Source organism: Stegostoma tigrinum, chromosome 13, assembly GCF_030684315.1.
Source record: "Stegostoma tigrinum isolate sSteTig4 chromosome 13, sSteTig4.hap1, whole genome shotgun sequence".
In the NCBI taxonomy this organism is placed as follows: domain Eukaryota; kingdom Metazoa; phylum Chordata; class Chondrichthyes; order Orectolobiformes; family Stegostomatidae; genus Stegostoma; species Stegostoma tigrinum.
In genome coordinates, this window is record NC_081366.1 from 72,157,356 (window position 1) to 72,165,531 (window position 8,176).

Genomic DNA, 8,176 nt, shown 5'->3' on the forward strand with positions numbered 1-8,176 from the left:
GAAGAAACAATAATTGCAAGCGAGGGGCATAAGGGTTCAATCCACTATACTAGGCCTCATTAATAGAAAGTTCCGTCAAATATAGCAGAAAGGGGAGAACTGAAGAGTGAACTGAAAGTGGGACATTTAATTCTGTGGGATTTTCACATTTTTTAAAAATTCATTCACGGGATGAGGGCGTCCCTGGCCACGCAGCATTTATTGCCCATCCCTAATTGCCCAGAGGGCAGTTAAGAGTCAACCACATTGCTATGGATCTGGACTCACATGTAGGCCAACCCAGGTAAGGACGGCAGTTTCCTTCCCTAAAGTGCTTTCGTGAACCAGTTGGATTTTTCCAACAAGCAACAATGGATTTGTGGCCATCATTAGACTGTCAATTCCAGATATTTTATTGAATTCAAATGCCACCATCTGCCATGGCAGGATTCAAACCCAAGTCCCCAAAACATTATCTGGGTCTCTCTGGATTAACAGTCCAGCGATAATACTACTAGGCCATTGCCTCTGCCAATTAGAGATAGCATCCCCCTTCGGTTGGATTTAAACTATGACGGCAACTCATTTTTTTTCAATCCTGTGACACTAGTTGAAGAATAGCAGAGAGTTCTCCAGATGTTCCATAGTTATGTTATAACAGTTACAATACTTCAAAAGTACTTTATTGGCTTTAAAGTCTTTGGGGAAACCTTGATGTTTTGAAAAACGCTGTATGAATGCAAGTCTTTACTTAAATAATTGTTCTTGAGGAAATAATCTTGTAAACAAAGTAACTGGTGATGTCTCCTCATTTTGTGGGACCTTTCACTGTGCAAATTAACTTTCTCATTTGCCTACATTACGATATTGAAAGCACTTCAAAAGCACTGCAGCTCAGAAAGAATACCTACTTAAGTTGAATGTAAAGCTGGCTCTTCCATTTTGCTTTTAAAATAAGCAGGAATGAATTCTCATCTGAAACAGTGAGCTGCCTCCCACCATCCAAATGCTGATCAACTTGCTGTGCCTTTCAAGACCATCCTGGTACTTTTTCATATTTTCAGTTTTACGGGTTCCTTTTTCATATTTTCCAACTCAATCTATCAAAACTGTGTTTAAATTGAAATGGGGCATTTTAATGCCACTGTCTTGCAAATAAAGAAATCCTTTGACACGGTCTTAGTTATTTTCTCAGCTGGTTTTGTCATTAACATGCTGAAAAATATATGGCAATATGATACAGATAATTTCAGTCTCAGCAAAACAAACAAAAACTAATTGAAACAAAGCAAAGAAAGATTTGTATTTATATATACATTGTTTTGAGTAATAAATTCACAGTTATACAGCACAGAAATATCTTGGGCCCAACTCATCCATGCTAACCAGGCTTCCTAAACTGAATTAATCCTTCTTGCCGGTATTTGGCCTAAATCCCTCCAATCTCTTCCTATCGATCTACCCATCCAAATGCCTTTTAAGTGTAACTGTACTCACCTCGACCACTTTCTCTGACAGCTCATTCTGTACACGCATCATCATCTGTGTGAAAAAATTAGCACTCATGTCTCTTCTAAATCCCCTCTCACTTTAAACCTAATGCCCTCTAATTTTAAACTGCCTCACCCTGGGAAAAATATCTTGGCAATTGATCCTATCCATAAGCCTCATGATTTTATGAACATCTATAATGTCACCCCTCATTCAGACGCCACCAGAGGGAAGCATTTGCCTTACTTTTGTTTGTGGGATCTTGCTGTGTTTAATTGGCTGCTTCTGTTTGTGTAATGCTGGCTGGCTTCACTTGAAAGCAATAAACTGGCTGTGAAGTCATTTGACTGGCCCTGAACATGTGAAAAACCCCACATCAATGAAAACTCCCTGCAAAAAAACAACCAGAGATGGAACTGCCTGAGGCAAAACTTTTAAGAGGCAATTTGTCGAAATTAAATTTACTAAGAGAGTTATCCCTCAATATGTTGGATTGGCAAGTGCATAAAAACACTGTTCTAAAGCTATGCAGTGTAATCAAGTTGTAAATCAAAGTCCACAGCTATACTTCACATACACATTGTGGCAAAACTCATACTTCAGTTTAAAAACCATTGTAAAACTTTATGAGATAGAACATTTTTGACAAGGTACAAGACACATGACCTGGGCTGCCAAGGAAACTAACCCTTAAGTATTTGCTAACCAGACATGACCTTCCTTACTTTGAAGAAATTTGAGAGCACTCTGTGCTGTAATTTGATCTCCCTTCAGTGCCCTCTCCTCCCTCCTAAAAGGGCTGGCTGTTGCTTGGCTATAGAATCAAAGAAGTCAGTTATTTAGATTAGATTACTTACAGTGTGGAAACAGGCCCTTCGGCCCAACAAGTCCACAGCACCCCTTGGAGCATCCCACCCAGATTTATAGCCCACACACCCCTGAACACTACAGGCAATTTAGCATGGCCAATTCAACTAGCCTGCACATCTTTGAACTATGGGAGGAAACCGGAGCACCCGGAGAAAACTCACACAGACATGGGAAGACTCTGCACGGACAGTTGCCCACAGCTGGAATTGGACCCAGGTCCCTGATGCTGTGAAGCTGCAGTGTTAGCCACTGAGCCACCTAAATTATTCTTACCCATTTCTGAGTTTCAATCTGAGCAAGCATCGATAGTGGTTTTCCAAGCCAAGCTCCGTGCTCTCTATGAACAGTGTCATACATGGAGACCTTGCATTGGAGGAAGTGAGAGGTTACACTGGCCATTTGAGTAATTCCATGTCCCAGGGAAATTTGAGTCAATTGTAGCAGCTGTCTGAGCAGAGACTTACTAAATCAACACAGAATGAAACCCTTGACTGGCATCTTCCTGAGCCCTATAGTTCAGTACCACAGGAAGCAATGGGCAGAAGGTCCTACGCTGTTGCATCACAGTCACTTTTGACTTTGTTGATTTGTACTGCATCCTAAAATGATACTGCACAGAAAAAAGGTCACTTCACTCATGCTGGCTTTTTTGAAGAGTCATCTAATCAATACTACTTCCCCACCATTTCCCCATTGAACCACTTCTTTCTCCTTCAAGTGTCTGTGTGATTCCCTTCTGAAAAATATTGAGTTTGTATCCAACATCCATTGCCATTAGGACTGTATGTTTTCCCTACAGGTTTTCTCTGTTTCTTTTACCAGTTGCATTAAGTCTGTGGCCTGTGGTTACTGACCCTTCAGTCACTGAAATATCGTAGCTTGGACTTTTGGAGCAGCAGTTGGTCATTTGGCCCTTTGAGCTCATTCCACCACTCCGTCAGATTTGATTCAACTGTTTTCTGGTCTTCTCCACCCCAATAAACTTTGACTTTCTTGTCTATCAAAAAATCAAATTTCCTGACAATTGACAGCAGATTCACGGTCATCATCAGAGTCTTCATTCCAGATTTTTCCTTTGATTGAATTCAAATCCTACCATCTACCACAGCAGGATTCAAATGCTGCTCCCCAGAACATTACATGTGTCTCTGGATGAGCAGCCCAGCAATAATACCACCAGGCCATCACCTCCCCTATACATTGCGTCCATAGCTTCCCTATTCTTAGGTTTCCTGCAACCTCTTTAAAATGGTACAATTTCTTATGTTTTCTCCTTCTTCTTTCTACTTTAATGTATCACTTCACTGTTAAATTTAATGTGTGACCTTTCTGTCTATTTTCTAGCCTGTCTATGAAGCTTGCAACTATCCTCTTATTACTACGTGCTAAGCTTTGTGCTATCTGCAAAATTTAAAATGAGGTTCCTTTCTTCGCTTTGAGCTGACCTTTAAGTCCAGGCCATCAATGTAACTAAGGAGAGCAGCAATCCTAAAATTGGAGCTATCATGCACGATATACTTACCTCAACTCAGCACCTCCATTCTCTTAGTTTGCCCCTTTGTCAACGCTGTATCTATATTTCCATTGTCCCTTTAATACCATTCCACTCACTTTTCTTTCAGTTACCTTTCCCTTCTGAATTGCTCAGTGTCTTATCTGAGTACGACAACGAACATATAGGTGACACAATGTTGACATGACAATTTGACAGAACCTTGAACGGACTCAGCAACAATACAAATGAAACAAAATCAATTTCATTACTTTGTAGCCCTGAACTGAACAGAGCTGATGGTCTCAGCTAGATTTCAACTGTTTTAGCTGGATATCAGTCACAATATCAAAGGAGGAAAGGCTGACAATTTCCTGCCCTTGGTTGAGGTGGGTGTGTTAGAATCCCAACTGGTCATTCAGCCCATCAAGTCACACCAACCCTCTGAAGAGCATCCAACACAGACCCAACCCTTCCCCTGTCTTTCTTATGGCTAACCCAACTAGCCTGCACATCTCTTGGCACTGTGGATAATTTAGAATGGCCAGTCCACTTAATCTGCATATCTTTGGACTGTGGGAGGAAACTCGACACAGACATGGGGAGAATGCATAAACTCCACACAGGCAATCACCTGAGGGTGGAAATGAACCCAGATCCCAGGTGCTGGGAGGAAGCAGCGCTAACCCCTGAGCCACTGTGCCACCCAAGGAAGGTTGCACTAAGATTAGAACTTGGATCACCCTGGAACCCACAGTGCTGGAGGACATATCCAACTTTTGACTGCCATCCACCAATTCCTATGGTAAAATATACATCTCTGGGCATTGCGTGAGAATGATTTCAGTCTCAGTGTCCTTGCAGCTGGCTGTCATGTCAGCATTCATTACTGAAACTTGGGGATGAAGAATGCTCAAAAGAGAAAGGGTCAATGGTATCGGGAACCATAACCAGAAAGATGAGAACTTCATGAGAACTGAGGCTGTGCTTCAAGGGACTGTACAGTCCCCAATCCAGTTAAAATGTTGCGAGAAGCCCATGCACGATCTTTAGAGCTCTCTCCCAGCAATTGCTTGAAGGCAATCCTTCGTCCATCTTTTGTAGGATCAACTGGAAATTCAATTAGCTGTGGGTCAAGTTAAAGACTGGGGGAAGTGGCCCTTTGCAACGGCTGCTGTTGATGACCTGAGTGGACACATAGTGGAGGCTTCCTCCATCTGATACCAACCTGGACAGCTAAAGCTACTGACTGACTGAGTGAATTATTTAATGAGTGAACCAGCCCAGGCAGTTAAACCTATTGGGTTTTCCATGTGGCATAGACAGTCCTTTTCCCCACCCACCCAATGGGTAAAATATTGCCTGGTAGCTGGGCACCTACATGCTTGCCCCCTTTCTAACCTCCCCACCCCCTCCACCTTCAAACACAGAGTGTAAAATTGAATCCATAAAGAAAAAGATTAAGGTACATAAATTTGGAGGATTCAGTGGATATTGCATCGATTAGAGATTATGGAAATGAAGTGAGGAAACAGTGATCAGAGATGTAACCGATCTAAAAGTAAATGAATGTTTGGAGTTTCAAAATAGTTTTCAGAAATATTACCAACCTGTTAAAAATCATAAGCAGCAGAAATTAACACAGGCAGCCATTTTAAATGCTTGGTATAGCAGCCAATAGCACAATAATCAGATTACTTCTCATACCAATGGAATATTACCTGGATCCTTACTCACATTGGTCTCATGGGCTTTAGCTTCTCACTCTCACCCGCTGGGCCCTAATCTTTAACTCCCATTGGTGCTTTGAGCTTTAGCTCACCACCACCTTCTCAAGTACAGCTAGGGAAAGGCAATAAATGCTGACCCAACCAGCCAAGTCCAGATCCCACAGGTGAGTATAAAATATTCCCCACTCCCATTGGTCCCCCTGAACTACAGACTCAGGCTCCCACTGGGCCCCTGGGTCCTCAATCCCTGAGTCTTTGAATCCAGTAAATCCTTTTGATTTGAACCTCCAATTTTTGCTGGTGTCCCATCCCTAGATTTCTTAATTTTTGATGATCTGCTAACTGTCTTTGGGTTACTGGATGAAGTTGTTAAGTGCTGCTCTATAAAGGAAAGACCTGAATCCTATTAATGCCTAGTCCCTGAAACCCCGTACACCAGTGGTCTCCTGGCCAGAAGGATTAACTGTGGTTGGTTCTCTTGCTGAGCTGATTCGTTATTTGGTGAGCGAACCAACCACAGCATCCACAACCCAAGCTACAAATCTACTGAAGAACCTCAGACAAACATTAACTCCCACTGTTCTCCCCAACTGCTGCTGAAATCCTGCTGGTAGCATGCCATGGCTCCTTGAATCCTGTTGGCTTCCTGCAGCTCTTGAGTTTCACTGATCTTCTGTGGGACTATAGCCTGCTGGTTAAAACCAATGACTCCCCTTAGGCTTTGGGCTCAATGTTGAGTTTCAGGACTTCCTGGCTAACAAATCCTACCAGCTCTTGAGGGTCCACATAATAATTCTGTCTCCTAGAGGACAAAGTTCTATAATGGACCATAACCTGGAGTCATGTGACTTTTGACTTTGTTCACCCCAGGCCAACACCATAATGTTCAAAAGAGTTTCACTTCTCTCCCTAAGAAGTGCTGCCTATACTTTGGAAACAAAGCAGTGAATTTGTGCAAAATGAAATACCAGAAACCGCAATGTGATCATGACCCGATAGTCTGTTTTAGTGACAATTGTTGGCCCATGATCATTTTTGTGGACCATACCTTGAGATCTTTTTCTTCACTGGTAAAGTAGTTGGAGCCTCAGGTTAAGATCACATTCAGAACACAGAGCGTCTTCCACTTCAGCACTCCCCCACCCAAGTCTTTGTTGGATTTTGTGTTTGACTTTCTGGAGTGGAGTGAAGCCAACATGACTCAGTAGCGAGAGTGCTGCCACTGAGCCATGGCTGACACCCATATGTGCATTTTCCGAACAAACAAGGGAATTTGTACTTGTTTTGTGGAGGTCTGGGAATAAAACTTGATGGATGATATTTCTTCCTTAAGCTACTGGATTTCAGAACATTTCATTCCATCCTAACACCTTGTAGCTCAGTCAGTCTATAACCACATCAGGTATACAATATGTTGTACGCTGGTATGTGACTCCTTACAAGGGACCAGCCAGTGCTTTATGATCAACCCTGTTATTGAGTAACATGTGAAAAATGACAACGCCTTTTAGCTTCAGCCCAGCCATTCTTTCATAAAGATTTTCCAACATCAGCACCCTTCTTGGTCAGAAATAGTTTTCCTAAATCGAACAAAGACATATCAATTCTACTTAAATCTCATCTTTCATCTCAATGAATTTAGAAATAAATTGTCATCTGTAGATTTACAAAATATTGCACACTGGTCTTAAAATAACATCAGTATTTTACATATAGCAATCCTCTAGAGAGGAGGATTGTAAATGTGTATATGTTGTAATTACTGCATTCAATATCATCATTGTTCTATTTCATAGATTCAATTGCACTTACAAGTCCAGAATTAGACCCCAAGCTCTTCAAATTCCAAAAAATGGAAAATCATAAACCATTATAATGACACATAAGAAATGCAGCTGGCTCTCAATTCAAAGTCGTTTTCACACAAGTAAAAGTTAAACCATCCAGTCATTTCAAATTAAATAATTTAAATCAATGGTAGAAAGATTTGATTTGCACAATTTCAATTTAATATAATCAATAATTAAAATGAAGCAACTTGAAATGAAGAGAAGATCCATGTAGGGTCATGCTAGCAGGGGAAAGGTTGAAAGATTATCTCATTAAATATAATAACTATGCTGGCAAATTTCAGCTGTCTGTCATTCACGAACAGCATGCAAATATATACCATTATTAAATGATATTTGACCCTCTGATTCAAGCTAATTTTTGTTTAAAACTTACATTACCTTGAATAAGTGATATTGTTCAAACAGTTTGTGAACTCTGGAGCACAGAAGAGGCTTACAGATTCTCTCTCTCCATTCCTCGTCGTCACTTCATAGAGCTCTCTCCCAAATGCACAGGCTCTTTCATTCATTAGTTCGGAACAGTTTCCTGTGCAGTTGCTCCTCAGGTTGGTGGCAGGAGAGGCCACGTGAGATGCTGAACAGCCTATCAGGTTCCACTCCATTCTGGGGGGCTGGCAGAGAGACATGAGTCCCTGTGAAAACATGTAGGGGTGCTTGCTTTAATCAGACAGCATAGAGTTTATTGCTCAGAGCGATTTTACTCAGAAGATGTTGTTTGTTGCTCTGTGTGCTGAGCAGTCATATATTGGAATCCTAGAAAA

At 41.4% G+C, this 8,176-nt stretch overlaps 1 long non-coding RNA gene across 1 annotated transcript in view; it reads right to left on the reverse strand.

The window, feature by feature from the left end:
* LOC125458122 (uncharacterized) overlaps positions 1 to 7,943 on the reverse strand; it is a 56,330-nt gene extending 48,387 nt beyond the window's left edge. Inside the window, exon 1 of the long non-coding RNA XR_007248765.2 lies at positions 7,794 to 7,943. This is a non-coding gene — a long non-coding RNA (uncharacterized LOC125458122). The remainder of the gene's footprint in view (positions 1 to 7,793) is intronic.
* Positions 7,944 to 8,176: the final 233 nt, after the last annotated feature.